Source organism: Cnephaeus nilssonii (assembly GCF_951640355.1).
Source record: "Cnephaeus nilssonii genome assembly, chromosome: 21".
In the NCBI taxonomy this organism is placed as follows: domain Eukaryota; kingdom Metazoa; phylum Chordata; class Mammalia; order Chiroptera; family Vespertilionidae; genus Cnephaeus; species Cnephaeus nilssonii.
This window is the reverse complement of record NC_137092.1, coordinates 43,313,992-43,335,351: the sequence shown is the minus strand read 5'-3', so window position 1 is coordinate 43,335,351 and position 21,360 is coordinate 43,313,992. Positions and strand designations below refer to the sequence as shown.

At 61.6% G+C, this 21,360-nt stretch overlaps 1 protein-coding gene across 4 annotated transcripts in view; it reads left to right on the top strand.

Moving 5' to 3' along the window:
* The window catches only part of NOS1AP (nitric oxide synthase 1 adaptor protein), a 126,709-nt gene that overhangs the window by 17,690 nt on the left and 87,659 nt on the right, over nt 1-21,360 (top strand). The window lies entirely within an intron of this gene.

Below are 21,360 nucleotides of genomic sequence, written 5' to 3'. Positions count from 1 at the left end.
TGCCTCCCTAATTTCTGGGTGTTCTGCCGCCGAAGGTTTCTCCTCAGGCCACTGCGGGGTCAGTGGCGATAGGTGTGCGTGCCTTTGTATTTGATTGACTGTCTGATGCTTGCTCTGTGCTCAGTGTGCGGGTGCAAAAGGCCTTGGTCGGAGGGGCGGGCTCTCAGTGCAGGTACCTCCATCACAGGCGCTGATTCTGACAGGGGAGGCCCAGTGGGCCGGCGGGTGCCCGGGGAGACCTTAGGGTCTTCATGATGGCCCTGTGACTTCTCGTGGCGACAGACTGTAAGCAGGCGGACCCCGAGGACCGTGTCCCTGGGGGACCTCCCTGGGGGGTGGATTGAGGTGACTTGGCTGCCGTCCAGCCTCAGCGGCACCGCCCTTTCAGGGGCGCCCGGGCTCCGCGCCAGCCCCGGGGGCCGGCCTCGGCTCCTCGCGCTGCTCGGTGCACCTGCGGGCGGCTGGGCGGTGCCCTCGGTCTCACCGGGGAAGCGGGCAGCAGTGCTGCCTGCTCGTGTTGTGGGATCATCACCGGCACCGGGTGAGGAACGTGGGAAAGTACTTTGGAAACGGGCGGCTGCCCCGTGTCGTCCTTGGTGACCACGGAGAAATCGAATGTGGTGGCCGTGGCACGTGAGTGTGGTCACGCTGGCCCCAGGGTGTGCGTGCAGGGCTGGCGGCCCCGACCACGGCAGGGCTGTGGGAGTGAAGGGAGTCCCTGCGAGGGCAGGCCGTGCGCCCCGACTGACGGCCGGGTCCCGGGCACAGCGCCCGAGGGCTGCTCCTTCGGTGGGAAGTGACGCCTGGGACTCGGGGAAGATGGAGCGCCCTGGCGCGCGGCGGGTCACACGTGGCTCCAGGCAGGGGACCTGGGGACGCTCCTGAGGGGAGACTGACTTCGGGGAGATTAGGGTGGACGGAGCAGGGGCGGAGCCACGTGGCCTTGGTGGAGAGAAGCAGGAGCTCCAGGGTCTCGGACCCAGAGACTCGCCTTTGGACAGAACCGTCCGGTTAGGGGCGAGCAGGACCGTGGTTCTTATTCCAATAGTTGTTCAACGTCTCAGCTCGTGGAAGCCACGGCGGGGTCTGGTGAGTGAGGTGCTCTGAAGCGGACGCGGAAGATGCTCTGGAGGACGGGCCTGGACCGGAGCGTCGCCCCCACACCGACGCCCCCGGGCCGGACGCAGGTCCCAGACGCCGTCCCGTGCGGCCTGCTTCCTGGCCAGCTCTCCTCTCGCCATCCCCGCTCTCCTGCCCGGCGGCTCCTGTTTGCTTTGGCTGTTCTCTCCGCCGGGGCCTTTCCTGCGTCTCCTCTGTGGCCGCCTTAGACTCGGCTCCAGGTTGAAACGTTGATGTCAACAAGACCCAGCGATAGGGGGGCCGGGATGTCATGACGTCACACGCTGGCCGAGACCCAGGTCCCCGGCCTCAGCTCTGAGTTCAGCTCTGGCACCGTTTGCCTCGACCTTCTCCAGCGTGCTCACTGCTGCCCCCGGACGCTGTGTTCTCGCTGCCTGAGCTCAGACACTGACGGAACTGATTGCGAAGGCAGCCTCGCGCCCTGGCGCCCTGCGTTTGTTAATCCTCACGTGCCACGTAGACCTCTCGCTCCCGGACCTTGTCAGCTGCAGCCAGGCTTCCTCGGAAAGAACCGGTTCTGGCGGGCTCCACCGCCTGTTCCCACTGGGCCAGTGCCGGGGCGGCTGTAGTTTTCCCTGAAAGTCTTACATGAGGTCCTAGCATTCCCTGGGTCGTTGTTCTGAAAGTGCGATATTTTGTATGGACTCGATTTTGGAATAATCGCTCCCTTTTTGTAACCTGGCAGCAGTGTAAGTTATTGATGCTTCTTCTATGTCTTTTTGTGAGAGATTAACCTGTTCAGGCTTAGCTTCTGGTGACGCGTGTTACTAACATCCTGCTGTGGCTGGTCCTGAGCGTTTGGTTGGACCGTTACATGAACACCACGAGGAGCTCTGTGGCCTCTGTGCACGGAGGAGGCGCTCCCTCCACGTCCCAGCGTTTCCTCACTGCACCGCGCTCCTCAGCCACAGGGAGCCCAGCCCTGGTGGCTCCTCTCGTCTTACTTCGTGGCTGGGAGTAGGTGGCGTCCACCGAGTGAAGCGGAACAGAGTCCATCTGGTTCCTGCCCCGTGAGCTGAGGTCAGATGAGTGGGACAGAGAGGAGGGAAGGACGGAAAGACATTGTCAGAAAATTGGACTTATTCCAACGGGGAGAGAAAATGAATTCAGTTAGGACGCCTTAGGAATTCAATTAAATGGGATAAAGCACAGGTGACAGCCGTGGAGACAGCATTTGTGCTAATTAAACAACCAGGAGTGAGTCATAGCGGCTCAGTGGCCGTGCGAGGGGGGCGGAGTGGGAGGGATGTACGGTCAGAGGAAGTCTCCCTCTGATTGGCTGCATCTGATGACTGCCTCTCAGGTTTTGTGGCTCTGGTTCTGGTCCTTCTCACCTCTCACTGGGCTGGCATCTTGCCCCTCCCCCCCACCATCCACCAAGCTGCCCTGGAAACCTGGTCACAGTTTGCTCCGCAAACCCTTAGGTCGCAGGCGAGGACGCGCATGGCTGAGCAGCCAGAAGGCCGAGCCTCGCTCTGGCCGCGCTCAGGTGCCAGCCCAGCAGCTGCCCGCCCCGTCCTGTCTCCTCGGAGCTGCACCGGAGCTCAGAGTGTCTTGTGCCTCCACGCCCTTCGCGGGCGTGACCCAGCCCGCCGTGAGCCCAGCACGGATCTCGTTGGAGCGCGGTCTGTCCACGTGTGCGTTAGCTCTCAGACAGCGGGTGGCTCTAGTTTTACGTCCTCGGTGGCAGTGGCCGCGGCCACCGGCTGAGTGACAGCTGGCGGGGAGGTCAGGCCGCAGGCCCCGGGGACAGTGCGCAGGCCGAGCGTCTGCCAAGGTGTTTGACTTTCCTCTGCACGGGGAAGGACACGCTCCCAGCACCGGGAGAGGACGTCCTCGCTCTCTCCCTCGTCCTGGGGGGCTTCCGGGCTGGGGGACGGGAAGAGTGGTCCGCAGCCCGGACCGTGGCTGTGACCGCGAGGGGGCCCCTGCTCTCTGGGGAGCTGGCGTTTGCCTTCTACCTCCCCCAGGGCCCGGCAGGTCTGTGCGGGAGGGGCAGGCAGGTTTCTTTGCCCCCCGGCAATTACTGTCTCCATCTGGGGCCTGCGCACAGCACGTGGGTGGCAGGACACACCGACCTCTGTGGGGCTCGGGGAGGGCAGCTGCCTTTGAGACCGGCAATGACAGAGGCGGCCCTGCTTTCTAGACCGGCCAAGGCCCCTCCCACCCGGACCTGGTGCGTGTCATGGGCCACGTGCCGTTTGATCTGTCATGCTGCTTAAATTTCCCCACAAAATGGAATATTACACATTGGTTTCTTTTGAGGTGGGAACTCCCACATTAGTAAAATTATTCCCAGACTGTTTCCTCTCGAGCTCCGTGTGTGTGACTGTCGCAGGGCGGGGGCTGTGGAGTGTGACCCGGCGCACAGCACAGTGGGGTCCTGAGGTCGGAGTCCGGGGAAAGCTGCCCTGTGAGCGAGCGGGAGCCGTGCGGCCAGTCGGGCTGTGCGGTGACATCACCGGAGCTGCAGCCTGCAGGGAGTGTCGTGCTGCGGCTGGAGCGAGCGGTCGGGTGCGGCCGGCACGGGGAACGGTCCGAGAGGTGACTCGGGCAGGACACAGCATGCACCATGCCCACCGCGTGGGGCCCTTCACGCGATAGAGTTACAGTTTATGGTGCTGATTCTACCACGTCTCAGTTATGACCCTCCCCCGCGGACAGCCCTGGGCTGGACACGGAAGAAAGGCAGCCTCGTCCTTACGGAGAGCCCGGCCTGTAACCAGAGGGGCCTGGGTGGGGCCGCCCGCGTGCCTGGGGGGCACTGTCGCCCCTGCTCTCGGCCTGGCCCATCCTGTTCTGTGGGCTGAGCCCTGGGGAACGTGATGCCCGGCCATTTGCCAGAGTTGGAGGAGACACGTTGGTGAAAGAACCATAAGAGGACTGTTTTGTGCCCTTTTTCTTTAATTACCTCTCAACTGCCTTTAAAAAAAAAAAAATATATATATATATATATATATATATATATTATTGATTTTTTTATAGAGAGATAGAGAGTTAGAAACATTGATGAGAGAGAAACATCTATCAGCTGCCTCCTGCACACTCCCTACTGGGGATGTGCCTGCAACCAAGGTACATGCCCTTGACTGGAATCGAGCCTGGGACCCTTCAGTCCGCAGGCCTACGCTCTAGCCACTGAGCCAAACTGGTTAGGGCTTTTTTTTACTTTTAAAAAATATTTTTATTGATTTCAGAGAGGAAGGGAGAGAGAGAGAGAGATAGAAACATCAATGATGAGAGAGAACCATTGATCGGCTGCCTCCTGCACGCCCCCTACCGGGGATCGAGCCCACAACCTGGGCATGTGCCCTGACTGGAATCGAACCCGGACCCTTCAGTCCGCAGGCTGACTCTCCATCCACTGAGCCAAACCGGCCAGGGCTCAGCTGCCTTTGAGCAGAAGTGCCCTGGGGTCTGGGTAGAGTGAGGACGCCTGCCCTCACCGAGGAGGCTGGCGGGTCGGTGTCCGTGCGGGGCGAGGGGTGCTTTCCTGTGGCTTGGTTTGTAAATGTGGGAAGAGCGGCCCAGGAGGATAAGACTGTGGCGATGGGCACAGGGCTTGGACTTTAACAGAAACCAGGTGCTGATGTTTCCGTGAGGCCGGGGGGAGTGGTGACGCCGAGCAGACGCCATTCTCCAGCCCGATCTGTCCTGGGCAGTCGGCGGGGAGGAGGTGGTGGCTGAGTGCCCGTGTCCAGTGTGTCCCTGGAACTCTGTCGGGAGGGGCCTGGCTGGGCTCCTGCCTGGGACGTCCCGAGGGGCTAGTCTTGCTCTCCCTCCATTTGCTGTCACCACAGGGGAGCGTGTGCTGCTGGCAGGGCCGCCCGCCCCTGCCACCGGGAAGTCAAGCGTCGCCTGTCACAGGCGAGGCCACCAGGTGGAGGGAGGGGCATGCACCCAGGGCCACCAGCCGAGGGGCTGGCCCAGGACCGGTTCCCGCGATGTGGAACTTCCTTCCGGGGCTGAGATGGGGATGCTCCAGGCACCGGATGGCTCGTCCTCGAGACCGCATCCACGTGCTTCCTGGCGGTCAGCGGCCCCACCCTGCCCGCTCCCTGCGAGAGCCTGGCGGTCAGGAGCCAGGAGCGTCCCCATGCGGGAGGCGTGCTTCGCAGCGGCCGCGGCTCAGATGAGTGGCAGCATTCCTCCCCGCTGCCTCTTGGCCATCCTGGCTGCAGGCGTGACGGGCGGACAGAGGTCCCCGCTGGGACGTGTGCCCTGTGTGGTCGCTGGCTGGGAGCGGACGTGGCCTGGTGGTCTGTTTCCTCCTTGGCTCTGGGGGAGGGGGCAGTGCCCCCGCCAGCCGTGTGAGGGCCGGAGCAGACAGCCCGTCAGGCTGTGCACGTGGGAGGCACGCGAGGCCTCCTGCTCCAGGGACGGTGCCTGGGGCTCGCTGTGGATTGTGCTTGGGAACGGGGGACACGGACTCTGGAGAGGCTCTGTGTGGGGCGCGGAGAAGGGGCGACGCGGAGCCCGTGTGGCAGGCGCAGGGACACCTAGCAGGTGCTTGCTCAGCTCTGGGGTTACGACTGACTCCACCGCTCCATCAGAGTCTTGATGGAGACGCCACTTTTGCCGTGGGGAACCTGGCAGACACAGAACCTGCGGCTTTGCCGGTGTCTCAGGACGGGCGGCGAGGGCGCCCCAGGCAGCGGGCAGGCTCCCTGGTTTCCCAAAGCTTTTCTTCGCACCCCCCCGCCCCGTCCTTGTCCTGGGCCCCTTCCTTCTCCCTCACTGGCTCCTCTGTACTCACTCAAGGCCTCCAGACAATCAATCCAACCCCGGCCGCTCGTTCAGCTGGAGCTGCCACCCCCCCCCCCCCCCCCCCCGCCCCGCTTGGCTGCTTCTCTCGCTGGTCTGGGAGCGGAAAGTGCAGGAGAGGAGCTGGGCTCTGGTGCCGTCTGCTGCTGCCCCTCCGGCCTCTGCACCCCTTACAGCCCGCAGGGTCTGGCCCCAGTGAGGGGGCACCACACAGGGAGCTCCCCGGGACGGCTCCCCGGGACGGCGCTGGGTCTGGGCTGCCGGCTGAACCGGCTGACTCTGTCATCTCGTACCTCAGAGCATTGGCTTGGAAGCCACAGCACCCGTGTCGTGGCCTCACCTTCCCCCAGCCGCCGAGCGGCCCTGAGCAGGGCGCGTGCCTTTGCACGGCCGTGTCCTGTCACACTGCAGCCGAGCCGGCCGTGGGCCCGAGAGACCGAGGAGGAACCTCCAGGCTCACGCCTGTCCCGTCTCCCCCAGGAACTGGCTCCCTGCTCTCTGCCTCCCTCCCTGGCCACTGCGGGCTCTTCCTGCCGACGGGCCTTTGTCCTTGTGGCTCGTCTGACCCCTTCCTCCCACCTTTTGGTGACAGAAATCGTTGCTGTGACTTAATTGTCAGACTTCCTGTTCCTTAGCTTCCCCGGTTACTGTGTCTGAAAATCATTGCGAAGTCTGCAGTGGAGAGAATGTTAGGACTGGCCAGGGCCCTGGTGGGTGTCAGGCAGCTGGTAATGGTGGGGGCGGGAGGCCCGGCTGCCTGGGTGGTAACAGCTGGATAACATCTCCCGGTTCTGGCTGAACCACCGCGGCTGCCCCCACTCTCCCCATGGGCCCCCCCCCCCCCCGCTCTCCACGACTCCCCCCCGCTCTCCACGACTCCCCCCACACCGCACACACGGAAGAGCTGCCACCAGTTAAACATCTGACAGGCCAGGCCTTGCGCTGGGTGCTTGGGTCCAGTGGCTGCGCCCGGTTAGGGGACACGGAGCCCAGGAATCAGACACACAACCCACAGCTCTGCGGCGCGAGCCCCAGCGTGTGAGGACCAGAGCCGGGAGAAGTGGGTGCCTCCGGTGCAGGCTCTGTGCCACTCCCCCTCACGGTGCCGAGTGGGCAGAACCAGAACCCAGACCCGGAGCCCAGCCCAGACGTGACCCAAGCCCAGGTCCTTCCCCTCCACCCGCTCCCGCCCCAAGAGCCTGTGGCCCAGGCTCTGACGTTCCCACCGCAGGCCCTGGACACAGCGGATGGAGGCGTCCATGCGTGATTGGCAGGCTCTTAAAAGAACCTCTGTCCCCGGGCATCGTGCTACTGATCCGACTCCCAGTGAGGACAACTGGTGGCCAGGGAGCCTCTGAGGACTTTGGGTTTCATGCGACGCCCTGAAGGCTTGTGTGCCATCTGGCCAGCCAAGGAGCGAGGGCTTCTGCTGGCACTCATGTCCCCTTAGTCAGGCGTGTGGGGAAGGGGGTGAACCCTGTGGGGAGTTCGGGGAGCCGCGGGAGGGTGGGGGGAGCCGCGGGAGGGTGGGGGGAGCCGCGGGGAGTGAGAAGGGGAGGGCTGGGTGCAGTGTGCTGGGAGGCGGGAGGGGACCACTGTGAGTGGGAGGAGCCCCAGAGACCAGCTTGGCCACCAGGTCTGTTCACAGCCAGTCTGTCCGCTTTGTTGCCCTCAAAGAGACAGTGCGCATTGTGAGAGCGCGCATTGTGAGAGCGCGCATTGTGTCAGCGCGCATTGTGAGAGCGCACATTGTGAGAGCGCGCATTGTGTCAGCGCGCATTGTGTCAGCGCGCATAGTGAGAGCACGCATTGTGAGAGCGCGCATTGTGTCAGCGTGCATTGTGACAGCACGCATTGTGTCAGCGTGCATTGTGTCAGCGTGCATTGTGACAGCGCGCATTGTGAGAGCGCGCATTGTGACAGCGCGCATTGTGACAGCGCGCATTGTGAGAGCGCGCATTGTGACAGCGCGCATTGTGACAGCGCACATTGTGAGAGCGCGCATTGTGACAGCGTGCATTGTGACAGCGCGCATTGTGAGAGCGCGCATTGTGACAGCGCGCATTGTGACAGCGCACATTGTGTGAGCGGGCATTGTGAGAACGCGTATTGTGAGAGCGCGCATTGTGTCAGCACGCATTGTGACAGCGCGCATTGTGAGAGCGCGCATTGTGTCAGCGCGCATTGTGACAGCGCGCATTGTGTGAGCGCGCATTGTGAGAGCGCGTATTGTGAGAGCGCGCATTATGACAGCGTTCATTGTGAGAGCACACATTGTGTCAGCGCGCATTGTGTCAGCGCGCATTGTGAGAGCGCGCATTGTGAGAGCGCGCATTGTGTCAGCGCACATTGTGTCAGCGCGCATTGTGAGAGCGCGTATTGTGACAGCGCGCATTGTGAGCGCGTATTGTGACAGCGCGCATTGTGTCAGCGTGCATTGTGAGCGCGCATTGTGTGAGAACGCGCATTGTGTGAGCGTGCATGAGAGCGCGCATTGTGTGAGAACGCGCATTGTGTGAGCGTGCATGAGAGCGCGCATTGTGTGAGAACGCGCATTGTGTGAGCGTGCATGAGAGCGCGCATTGTGACAGCGCGCATTGTGTGAGCGGGCATTGTGACAGCGTTAATTGTGAGAGCACACATTGTGTCAGCGCGCATTGTGACAGCGCGCATTGTGTCAGCGCGCATTGTGACAGCGCGCATTGTGTCAGTGCGCATTGGGACAGCGCGCATTGTGTCAGTGCGCATTGTGACAGCGCGCATTGTGTCAGCGCGCATTGTGTCAGTGCGCATTGGGACAGCGCGCATTGTGTCAGCGCACATTGTGTCAGCGCACATTGGGACAGCGCGCATTGTGTCAGTGCGCATTGGGACAGCGCGCATTGTGTCAGCGCGCATTGTGTCAGTGCGCATTGGGACAGCGCGCATTGTGTCAGCGCGCATTGTGTCAGCGCGTATTGTGACAGCGCGCATTGTGACAGTGCGCATTGTGTCAGCGCGCATTGTGACAGCGCGCATTGTGTCAGCGCGCATTGGGACAGCGCGCATTGTGACAGCGCGCATTGTGTCAGCGCGCATTGTGACAGCGCGCATTGGGACAGCGCGCATTGTGTCAGCGCACATTGTGACAGTGCGCATTGTGTCAGCGCGCATTGGGACAGCGCGCATTGTGTCAGCGCACATTGTGTCAGCGCGCATTGTGTCAGCGCGCATTGGGACAGCGCGCATTGTGTCAGCGCACATTGTGACAGTGCGCATTGTGTCAGCGCGCATGGTGCTGTGACTCCCTCGGCTCCTGGTGACAAAAGTGCGCTCCTGCTGTGTCTCTCCACACAGATTTGCACAGCAGAGCAGCCTGGCGGCTGGCCGAGAGTAATGGCTCGTGGCTCGGCTTGCTGCTCGGGGCCGGCTGGCATCCCGGCGCCGGACCTGCCTTCGGGCCCTGGTGCTCAGGGCGCCACTCTTCCTCTCCCTTGTTTCTCTTTGAGTTGCCCCTTCTGGTGCCAGGGCACTTGCGGCAACACTTGGCATAGCTGGTGGCACTCGAGATGCCTCTGAGGAGAATGGTGAGGCTTTGTCTCGCGTACCCTTTGACTCTAAGGACGGGAAGAGCTGTGTGTGCAGAGAAGGCCCACGGGGCCGGGCGGGCCGGGATGGTGCCGGGCAGTGCCGGGTCTGTGTGTTTGCGGAGAGAGCGGAGTCTGACTCGGGAGACAGTGCTCTTGTGCGAGGGCCTTCCCAACAGCTGTGTCTGAGCGCCAGCTCGCCGGGTGGAGGGAAGCCCAGGCGGCGTTGGTCTCAGCGCGCCGGACACCATCCCCGTTCAGTCATCGTCTTTGAATGGAGGAAGTTTTAGTTGGAAATGTGTATTGTGTTATTTTATCCTCCGTGTGTGTCTGTGTGTGTGTGTGTGTCTGTGTGTGTCTCTGTATGTGTCTGTGTGTGTGTCTCCGTGTGTCTGTGTGTGTGTGTGTGTCTCTGTGTGTGTCTGTGTGTGTATCTGAGTGTGTGCCTGTGTGTGTGTCTGTGTGTGTCTCTGTGTGTGTCTGTGTGTGTGTGTCTGTGTGTGTGTCTCTGTGTGTGTGTCTGTGTCTGTGTGTCTGTGTGTGTGTCTCCGTGTGTCTCTCTGTGTGTCTCCCCATGTCTCTGTGTGTGTGTGTGTCTGTGTGTGTGTGTCTGTGTGTGTGTCTCTCTGTGTGTGTGCGTCTGTGTGTGTGTGTCTGTGTGTGTGTGTGTCTGTGTGTGTCTCTGTATGTGTCTGTGTCTCCGTGTGTCTGTGTGTGTGTGTCTGTGTGTCTGTGTGTGTGTGTCTGTGTGTCTGTGTGTGTGTGTATCTGAGTGTGTGTCTGTGTGTGTGTCTGTGTGTGTCTGTGTGTGTGTCTGTGTGTGTGTCTATATCTGTGTGTCTGTGTGTGTGTCTCCGTGTGTCTCTCTGTGTGTCTCCCCATGTCTCTGTGTGTGTCTGTGTCTGTGTGTGTGTGTCTCCGTGTGTCTCTCTGTGTGTCTCCCCATGTCTCTGTGTGTGTGTGTGTGTGTCTGTGTGTGTGTCTCCCTGTGTATCTCCCTGAGTGTCTGTGTGTGTGTCTTTCTGTGCATGTGTGTACACGTCTTTAGAAACTCCGGCCTGGGAGATTGGTGCTGTCTCTGTTTGGGTCACCTGTGAGCTTGGCTCCTGGGCAGTCCCAGCGGGAGGGGTGTTTGGACTCTGCTCTGGGCCCACACGATGCAGAAAGAGCTTCTGACTCAGGCTGCTGCCTCGGAGAGGGACTCTGAGGGGTGGCCGTGCTGCTACAGCGCGGGGACACGCATGTCTGAGGAGGGAAGTGTATATCTGTGGAGCCAGCGTGAAGAGTCAGAGCCACAGCCCAGCCCCTCCCCCCAGGTTGATTCTCTGGCGAATTCGTGCACCAGTGCAGCCGGCAGCGCAGGAGGCCGGGGCGAGCTGAGCGGCCGGGAGCCGAGACAGCCTCGCCTGGAGGAGGGCGCGGCAGAACCCAGTTTGGTTGCCGTTCTTCTGTCTTGTCCGTGGCAAACCACAGGGGGTTATGTAAATGCACAACAACAGGCTATTGAGAGGCAGTTCGCACATCGGACGTTCACTGCTCAGGGTGTGCCGTTCGGTGCCTCTCAGCACATGCGCCCAGTGGTGCGGCCGTGACCCCGACGAGGGCCAGAGCGTTGCCGTCATCCGTGAGGAGAGCCTGTGCCGTTGGCAGTCTGCTCTGACCCCGGGCGCCGCCCGTCGCCGCTGTGCCGACGGGTCTGCCTGTGCTGGCTGTTGCTGGGCAGTGGGTCCCCTCACTCGCAGCTCCTTCCCTCCGCACCGGCCCAGGTCCGGCTCCTTTGCTGCCTGATGTGTGACACCGTGTGACACGCCACCTTTCCTGTCGCCATCCCCCTCCGTGGGAGCAGCGGTGTTTCCCTGTGGGGCGGCTACGTGTGATGCTGCACAAACCTCCGCGTGTCCGTTGTGTGTGGCCACGTCTCCACTTCTCGGGGGCGTTTCCGAGCAGCCCCGACCGACAGAGACTCAGCGAACCGGTGCTTGCAAATGGCCCTCCTCCGGGAGGGCTGCGGGGGGTGTAAGGGCTCCTTCCTCTCAGATCCCAGTAAGTCGAGGCAGCGCGTCAGCTGCGTGTCGAGCCTTTCGGAAGCTTTCGGGTGTGCGGGGGGCGGGGGGCGGGGGGCCTGCCCTGCAGCTGTGGTCGTGCTGCAGTTGGGGGTCAGTCAGGACACTCCTGAGTGTCCACTCAGCCCTTGTAAGTCCCACTGCCCTCCCGCACACGCCCACCTGGGCCCTGCAGCGGGGACTCCTGTCACAGCGCGGGCGCGGGCACTGAACCGCAGGCTCCTCATTCCTCAGCTCTGCCCAGCCCGCTCCCAGGGCTGGGGCCGCGGGACCACAGGCAAGGTGCAGGCTCCAGGCGCCCCGCCTGCTGGCCAGCCTCCCGGTGCAGACCCGGTGCTGGCAGGGAACCGGTGTGAGAGCCTGGGGTGGGTCAGGACAGGACGGCCAGTACTGGGAGCCCTGGCCAGACAGATGCCCAACTGTCAAGCACGTGTCACCTTCTTATGAGTGTTCTGTGACGTCACCTCGGACATGACTCCTGCCGTTTCGTTCCTTTCTGCTCGGAGAGCTCTGCTCCGTGACCCAGGGTTTCAGCTCCTCTCAGGGCAGCAGGTCGTCAGGGAGTAACAGACGGCCAATCCCGGCTGGTGATTTCGGGTACGCTCAGGGCGCTGGTGTGAGCAGGGTGCTAGGTGTGAGCAGGGTGCTAGGTGTGAGCAGGGTGCTAGCAGGGCGCTAGGTGTGAGCAGGGCGCTAGCAGGGCGCTAGGTGTGAGCAGGGCGCTAGGTGTGAGCAGGGTGCTAGCAGGGTGCTAGGTGTGAGCAGGGCGCTAGGTGCGAGCAGGGCGCTAGGTGTGAGCAGGGCGCTGGGTGTGAGCAGGGTGTTAGGTGTGAACAGGGTGCTAGGTGTGAGCAGGGCGCTAGGTGTGAGCAGGGCGCTAGGTGTGAGCAGGGTGCTAGCAGGGTGCTTGGTGTGAGCAGGGTGCTAGGTGCTAGCAGGGCGCTAGGTGTGAGCAGGGCGCTAGGTGTGAGCAGGGTGTTAGGTGTGAGCAGGGTGCTAGGTGTGAGCAGGGTGCTAGGTGTGAGCAGGGTGTTAGGTGTGAGCAGGGTGCTAGGTGTGAGCAGGGCGCTAGGTGTGAGCAGGGCGCTAGCAGGGTGCTAGATGTGAGCAGGGCGCTAGGTGTGAGCAGGGTGCTAGGTGTGAGCAGGGTGTTAGGTGTGAGCAGGGTGCTAGGTGTGAGCAGGGCGCTAGGTGTGAGCAGGGTGTTAGGTGTGAGCAGGGTGCTAGATGTGAGCAGGGTGTTAGGTGTGAGCAGGGTGTGAGCAGGGTGCTAGGTGTGAGCAGGGCACTAGGTGCTAGCAGGGCGCTAGGTGTGAGCAGGGCGCTAGGTGTGAGCAGGGCGCTAGGCGTGAGCAGAGTGCTAGCAGGGTGCTAGGTGTGAGCAGGGTCCTAGGTGTGAGCAGGGTGCTAGCAGAGTGCTAGGTGTGAGCAGGGCGCTAGGTGTGAGCAGGGTGCTAGCAGGGTGCTAGGTGTGAGCAGGGTGTTAGGTGTGAGCAGGGTGGTAGCAGGGTGCTAGGCATGAGCAGGGTCCTAGGTGTGAGCAGGGTGCTAGCAGGGCGCTAGCTTTCTGCCTGCTTGTGTGTGTTTTGGAGGGAGGACCCAGTGTGGAGGAGACCGAGGAATGTGACGGTCGGCAGGGTGCAGGGCAGAAACCAGCCTGTGAGGACCTGAAGGGAGAGGCGGTGAGAACGTGGGCGGGTGGGGAGGGCTGGACGGGGAGCCAGGAGCTGGCCTGCCGTCTGCTGAGTGCGGGGCCCTCCTGCATCTGTGCTGTCCGTGGGGCCTCCTGTCTGTCTGTGCGTCGGGCATCCAAGGGGCTGGTGGTGTGTACTTCCAGTGGGGCTCCCTCTGTGACACCTCCTGTTGGGATTGCGGCTTCACTTTCACCTCCTCTGGCCATCCCGGCTCTGGGGTCCCCCTCCAGGATCCGGGCGAGCTCTCGGCTGGAGCCCCAGCTGCGGGGTGGGGGGTGGCGAGGCGGGGACTGCACGTGGGCTGGGCGCCGCCTGTGCCTGCTGGCTCACGCCAGTGCCTCGGGGTGTTTTCAGTGAATGGCCTTGTTTTTTAGAGCGACTTTGGGTTATGGAACGTCGGGTGGCGAGGACAGGGTTCCCACATACACCCCTCCCAGTCGCCCTGTCACGGCTCTGCTTAGGGTGCTGCGTTCTGACGGCTGAGCCAACACTGACCGTCCGGTGAGTGGGGCCCTTGGAGTTGTCCGTTCTTTGCAGCTATTGTGCGTGGCCAGACTTCCTGTTTGCTTTGGAGGGAGCCTCGTCTGCCGCTGCAGCTGCGCCCACGTGAGTGGGAAGCAGAGCCACCGGAGCATTGAGCTTCGTTCACACTGAGCGCTCTCCTGACCTCTCCCCGCGGAGGGCGCGGGGGGCCTGACGCGTCCCAGTGGGGACGATTTTGGTGATGTCACGCGGTGACGCCTGGCTGCTTCCTGTAGTGATTTATGTACCAGGAGACACTACGATTCAGTGTATCGTTGTCTCCAGAAGTTGGTCTCCAGAAAACAAGGTGGGAGCAAGAACATGAAACAGCCCTGCGGGGTCTGACTCTGGCTGGAGGCTGAGGCCGCCAGGGGCTGACAGTCATGTGCAGTTAGTGCGGCTCCCCTGGGGACGGAGCCACAGGTAGACTGACCAGATGACCTCCCGTGGGTCACGAGCACTGTTGCAACCTCCTCCCAGCCATTCCTTCTAGATGCTGGAGGAAAAGAGGCAGCCCCCATGTCCTACAGGCCTTCCCTTGCCCAGAAGCTGAGTAGATGTCAATAGAGGCCCTGCAGTACCTCCCAGCAGGGCCTCCTGGCGGCAGCACAGAACCCCACCACGTCTCACAGGTTCAAAGTCACCAGCAGGAAGCTTGCTCTGGGTAAGCCAGGAATTGCAGGTACTCCTGCTAGGTCCAGTCCGGCACCTTGATACCAGTCAGATGAGTTTAGGGACTCCATTCGGACTGTGCAGGTGGTAGCCGACTACGCAGGTGGGGGCTGACTGTGCAGGTGGGGGCCGACTGTGCAGGTGGGGGCTGACTGTATAGGTGGGGGCCGACTGTGCAGGTGGGGGCTGACTGTATAGGTGGGGGCTGACTGTACAGGTGGGGGTTGACTGTATAGGTGGGGGCTGACTGTGCAGGTGGGGGCTGACTGTGCAGGTGGGGGATGGCTGTATAGGTGGGGGATGGCTGTACAGGTGGGGCTGGCTGTGCAGGTGGGGGATGGCTGTATAGGTGGGGGATGGCTGTACAGGTGGGGCTGGCTGTATAGGTGGGGGATGGCTGTATAGGTGGGGGATGGCTGTACAGGTGGGGGATGGCTGTATAGGTGGGGGATGGCTGTATAGGTGGGGGATGGCTGTACAGGTGGGGGATGGCTGTACAGGTGGGGGATGGCTGTATAGGTGGGGGATGGCTGTATAGGTGGGGGATGGCTGTACAGGTGGGGCTGGCTGTGCAGGTGGGGGCTGGCTGTATAGGTGGGGGATGGCTGTACAGGTGGGGCTGGCTGTATAGGTGGGGGATGGCTGTATAGGTGGGGGATGGCTGTACAGGTGGGGGATGGCTGTATAGGTGGGGGATGGCTGTATTGGTGCGGGATGATTGTATAGGTGGGGGATGGCTGTACAGGTGGGGGATGGTTGTATAGGTGGGGGATGGCTGTACAGGTGGGGCTGACTGTGCAGGTGGGGGCTGGCTGTATAGGTGGGGGATGGCTGTACAGGTGGGGCTGGCTGTATAGGTGGGGGATGGCTGTATAGGTGGGGGATGGCTGTACAGGTGGGGGATGGCTGTATAGGTGGGGGATGGCTGTATTGGTGCGGGATGATTGTATAGGTGGGGGATGGCTGTACAGGTGGGGGATGGCTGTACAGGTGGGGGATGGCTGTATAGGTGGGGGATGGCTGTATAGGTGGGGGATGGCTGTACAGGTGGGGCTGGCTGTGCAGGTGGGGGCTGGCTGTATAGGTGGGGATGGCTGTACAGGTGGGGCTGGCTGTATAGGTGGGGGATGGCTGTATAGGTGGGGGATGGCTGTACAGGTGGGGGATGGCTGTATAGGTGGGGGATGGCTGTATTGGTGCGGGATGATTGTATAGGTGGGGGATGGCTGTACAGGTGGGGGATGGTTGTATAGGTGGGGGATGGCTGTACAGGTGGGGCTGACTGTGCAGGTGGGGGATGGCTGTATTGGTGCGGGATGATTGTATAGGTGGGGGATGGCTGTACAGGTGGGGGATGGTTGTATAGGTGGGGGATGGCTGTACAGGTGGGGGATGGCTGTATTGGTGCGGGATGATTGTATAGGTGGGGGATGGCTGTACAGGTGGGGGATGGTTGTATAGGTGGGGGATGGCTGTACAGGTGGGGCTGACTGTGCAGGTGGGGGATGGCTGTACAGGTGGGGGATGGCTGTACAGGTGAGGGCTGGCTGTATAGGTGGGGGATGGCTGTATAGGTGGGGGATGGCTGTATAGGTGGGGGATGGCTGTACAGGTGGGGCTGACTGTGCAGGTGCGGGATGGCTGTACAGGTGGGGGCTGGCTGTGCAGGTGGGGGATCGCTGTATAGGTGGGGGATGGCTGTACAGGTGGGGGACGGCTGTATTGGTGCGGGATGGCTGTACAGGTGGGGGATGGCTGTACAGGTGGGGGATGGCTGTATTGGTGCGGGATGGCTGTATAGGTGGGGGCTGACTGTATAGGTGGGGGATGGCTGTATAGGTGGGGGATGGCTGTATAGGTGGGGGATGGCTGTATAGGTGGGGGATGGCTGTATAGGTGGGGGATGGCTGTACAGGTGCGGGATGGCTGTATAGGTGGGGGCTGGCTGTATAGGTGGGGGACGGCTGTACAGGTGGGGGACGGCTGTACTGGTGCGGGATGGCTGTACAGGTGGGGGCTGGCTGTACAGGTGGGGGATGGCTGTACAGGTGGGGGATGGCTGTACAGGTGGGGGATGGCTGTACAGGTGGGGGATGGCTGTATTGGTGGGGGATGGCTGTACAGGTGGGGGATGGCTGTACAGGTGGGGGATGGCTGTACAGGTGGGGGATGGCTGTATTGGTGCGGGATGGCTGTATAGGTGGGGGATGGCTGTATAGGTGGGGGATAGCTGTACAGGTGGGGGATGGCTGTACAGGTGGGGGATGGCTGTATAGGTGGGGGATGGCTGTATAGGTGGGGCTGACTGTGAAGGTGGGGGATGGCTGTATAGGTGGGGGATGGCTGTACAGGTGGGGTATGGCTGTATAGGTGGGGGCTGACTGTATAGGTGGGGAATGGCTGTATAGGTGGGGGATGGCTGTATAGGTGGGGGATGGCTGTATAGGTGGGGGATGGCTGTATAGGTGGGGGATGGCTGTACAGGTGGGGGATGGCTGTATAGGTGGGGGATGGCTGTATAGGTGGGGGATGGCTGTATAGGTTGGGGATGGCTGTATTGGTGCGGGATGGCTGTACAGGTGGGGTATGGCTGTACAGGTGGGAGATGGCTGTACAGGTGGGGGATGGCTGTATAGGTGGGGGATGGCTGTATAGGTGGGGGATGGCTGTATAGGTGGGGTATGGCTGTACAGGTGGGGGATGGCTGTACAGGTGGGGGATGGCTGTATAGGTGGGGGATGGCTGTATAGGTGGGGGATGGCTGTACAGGTGGGGGACGGCTGTATTGGTGCGGGATGGCTGTACAGGTGGGGGATGGCTGTTCAGGTGGGGGATGGCTGTATAGGTGGGGGATGGCTGTATAGGTGGGGGATGGCTGTACTGGTGGGGGATGGCTGTATTGGTGCGGGATGGCTGTACAGGTGTGGGATGGCTGTATAGGTGGGGGATGGCTGTACAGGTGGGGGATGGCTGTACAGGTGGGGGATGGCTGTATTGGTGTGGGATGGCTGTATAGGTGGGGGATGGCTGTACAGGTGGGGGATGGCTGTACAGGTGGGGGATGGCTGTATAGGTGGGAGATGGCTGTATAGGTGGGGCTGACTGTGCAGGTGGGGGATGGCTGTATATGTGGGGGATGGCTGTACAGGTGGGGGATGGCTGTACAGGTGGGGGATGGCTGTATAGGTGGGGGATGGCTGTACAGGTGGGGGATGGCTGTACAGGTGGGGGATGGCTGTATTGGTGCGGGATGGCTGTATAGGTGGGGGATGGCTGTATAGGTGGGGGATAGCTGTACAGGTGGGGGATGGCTGTACAGGTGGGGGATGGCTGTATAGGTGGGGGATGGCTGTATAGGTGGGGCTGACTGTGCAGGTGGGGGATGGCTGTATAGGTGGGGGATGGCTGTACAGGTGGGGTATGGCTGTATAGGTGGGGGCTGACTGTATAGGTGGGGAATGGCTGTATAGGTTAGGGATGGCTGTATAGGTGGGGGATGGCTGTATAGGTGGGGGATGGCTGTACAGGTGGGGGATGGCTGTATAGGTGGGGGATGGCTGTATAGGTGGGGGATGGCTGTATAGGTGGGGGATGGCTGTATAGGTTGTGGATGGCTGTATTGGTGCAGGATGGCTGTACAGGTGGGGTATGGCTGTACAGGTGGGGGATGGCTGTACAGGTGGGGGATGGCTGTATAGGTGGGGGATGGCTGTATAGGTGGGGGATGGCTGTATAGGTGGGGTATGGCTGTACAGGTGGGGGATGGCTGTACAGGTGGGGGATGGCTGTACAGGTGGGGGATGGCTGTATTGGTGTGGGATGGCTGTATAGGTGGGGGATGGCTGTACAGGTGGGGGATGGCTGTACAGGTGGGGGATGGCTGTATAGGTGGGAGATGGCTGTATAGGTGGGGCTGACTGTGCAGGTGGGGGATGGCTGTATATGTGGGGGATGGCTGTACAGGTGGGGGATGGCTGTACAGGTGGGGGATGGCTGTATAGGTGGGGGATGGCTGTATAGGTGGGGGATGGCTGTATAGGTGGGGAATGGCTGTATAGGTGGGGGATGGCTGTACAGGTGGGGGATGGCTGTACAGGTGGGGGATGGCTGTATAGGTGGGGCTGACTGTGCAGGTGGGGGATGGCTGTATATGTGGGGGATGGCTGTACAGGTGGGGGATGGCTGTACAGGTGGGGGATGGCTGTATAGGTGGGGCTGACTGTGCAGGTGGGGGATGGCTGTATATGTGGGGGCTGGCTGTATAGGTGGGGGATGGCTGTACAGGTGGGGGATGGCTTTATTGGTGCAGGATGGCTATATAGGTGGGGGATAGCTGTATAGGTGGGGGATGGTTGTATAGGTGGGGGATGGCTGTATAGGTGGGGGATTGCTGTACAGGTGGGGCTGACTGTGCAGGTGCGGGATGGCTGTACAGGTGAGGGCTGGCTGTATAGGTGGGGTATGGCTGTATAGGTGGGGGATGGCTGTATAGGTGGGGTATGGCTGTATAGGTGGGGTATGGCTGTATAGGTGGGGGATGGCTGTATAGGTGGGGCTGACTGTGCAGGTGGGGGATGGCTGTATAGGTGGGGGATGGCTGTATAGGTGGGGTATGGCTGTATAGGTGGGGGCTGACTGTGCAGGTGGGGGCTGTACAGGTGGGGGATGGCTGTACAGGTGAGGGCTGGCTGTACAGGTGGGGGATGGCTGTACAGGTGGGGGATGGCTGTACAGGTGAGGGCTGGCTGTACAGGTGAGGGCTGGCTGTATAGGTGGGGTATGGCTGTATAGGTGGGGGATGGCTGTATAGGTGGGGTATGGCTGTATAGGTGGGGTATGGCTGTATAGGTGGGGGATGGCTGTATAGGTGGGGCTGACTGTGCAGGTGGGGGATGGCTGTATATGTGGGGGCTGGCTGTATAGGTGGGGGATGGCTGTACAGGTGGGGGATGGCTTTATTGGTGCAGGATGGCTATATAGGTGGGGGATAGCTGTATAGGTGGGGGATGGTTGTATAGGTGGGGGATGGCTGTATAGGTGGGGGATTGCTGTACAGGTGGGGCTGACTGTGCAGGTGCGGGATGGCTGTACAGGTGAGGGCTGGCTGTATAGGTGGGGTATGGCTGTATAGGTGGGGTATGGCTGTATAGGTGGGGGATGGCTGTATAGGTGGGGTATGGCTGTATAGGTGGGGTATGGCTGTATAGGTGGGGGATGGCTGTATAGGTGGGGCTGACTGTGCAGGTGGGGGATGGCTGTATAGGTGGGGGATGGCTGTATAGGTGGGGTATGGCTGTATAGGTGGGGGCTGACTGTGCAGGTGGGGGCTGTACAGGTGGGGGATGGCTGTACAGGTGAGGGCTGGCTGTACAGGTGGGGGATGGCTGTACAGGTGGGGGATGGCTGTACAGGTGAGGGCTGGCTGTACAGGTGAGGGCTGGCTGTATAGGTGGGGTATGGCTGTATAGGTGGGGTATGGCTGTATAGGTGGGGGATGGCTGTATAGGTGGGGTATGGCTGTATAGGTGGGGGATGGCTGTATAGGTGGGGGATGGCTGTATAGGTGGGGTATGGCTGTATAGGTGGGGTATGGCTGTATAGGTGGGGGATGGCTGTATAGGTGGGGCTGACTGTGCAGGTGGGGGATGGCTGTATAGGTGGGGGATGGCTGTATAGGTGGGGTATGGCTGTATAGGTGGGGGCTGACTGTGCAGGTGGGGGCTGTACAGGTGGGGGATGGCTGTACAGGTGAGGGCTGGCTGTACAGGTGGGGGATGGCTGTACAGGTGGGGGATGGCTGTACAGGTGAGGGCTGGCTGTACAGGTGGGGGATGGCTGTACAGGTGGGTGATGGCTGTATAGGTGGGGGATGGCTGTACAGGTGGGGGATGGCTGTATAGGTGGGGTATGGCTGTATAGGTGGGGGATGGCTGTACAGGTGGGGGATGGCTGTATAGGTGGGGTATGGCTGTATAGGTGGGAGATGGCTGTATAGGTGGGGGATGGCTGTATAGGTTGGGGATGGCTGTACAGGTGAGAGCTGACTGTGCTGGTGGCGATGACTGTGGTGCTGGACCCCTGGCAGCACCCGGGCTGCCTCCTGTCCTCCGCAGGCGGGTTCTCCTAGCCACGGTGGGTGGACATGCGCTCATTCTGGGAGGAATCCAGTCAGGTTTGTGCTTGGACCTGTGCAGCATGGCCAGCCAGGGATGATCACACATGTGTTTGGCCATGTTCCTGCCGGGAGGGAGCACCTTCCCTGGGCGCCGCGTGTAACGTGACCTTGCTGGGTCCTGAGGTCCTGGCACTCACGTGACGGGTGAGGGAACAGGAGTGGAAGGCCCGGTTGCCCAGCTAGTCCTGACTGCTCCTGGTTCAGGGAGGACCAGCAGGCGAGCGTCCAGGAGCAGTATGCAGGTGCCTGGCGGGAAGGCCTTTGAGGTCGCGCAGTCATGAGCCCAGACTCGTCCTTCCTGGCTGTGCTGACACTGCGGGGCCCTGGCAGAGCTCAGCGGGGCAGTGCCCACCACAGTTCGATCTGACTGCACTCTGAGACCTGGGGCTTCGTGTACCGGAGCGGTCGCCAGCTGCTCACTCCCCGCAGACCCAGTGTGCTCACTGCTCCCCGGGCCGCTTGGCCCTGCACCCCGTGTTAGCACAAGCTGTGGGCAGTGCCCGGGAAGTCTTGTGCAGAGTTTAGGATTTGAAGCCCTGCTCGCTAGGGCCAGCCGGAGCTCCAAATTCCAGGGAGAACCGCTGCTCCCGTGACCCCAGGAAACGCCTCTTGGCTGCAGGGGCTGGAGTTACCCAGGCCGAGTTCAGAGGACCGTGTGGGAGGCACAGCCCAGGGCCGCTGGGTGCCCCGCTGTGCCCTGCGTGCAGCCCGGCTGCGTGGGTCTTCCCTGCAGCGAACCTCGCGCACCTGCGTGTGTCTGTCCG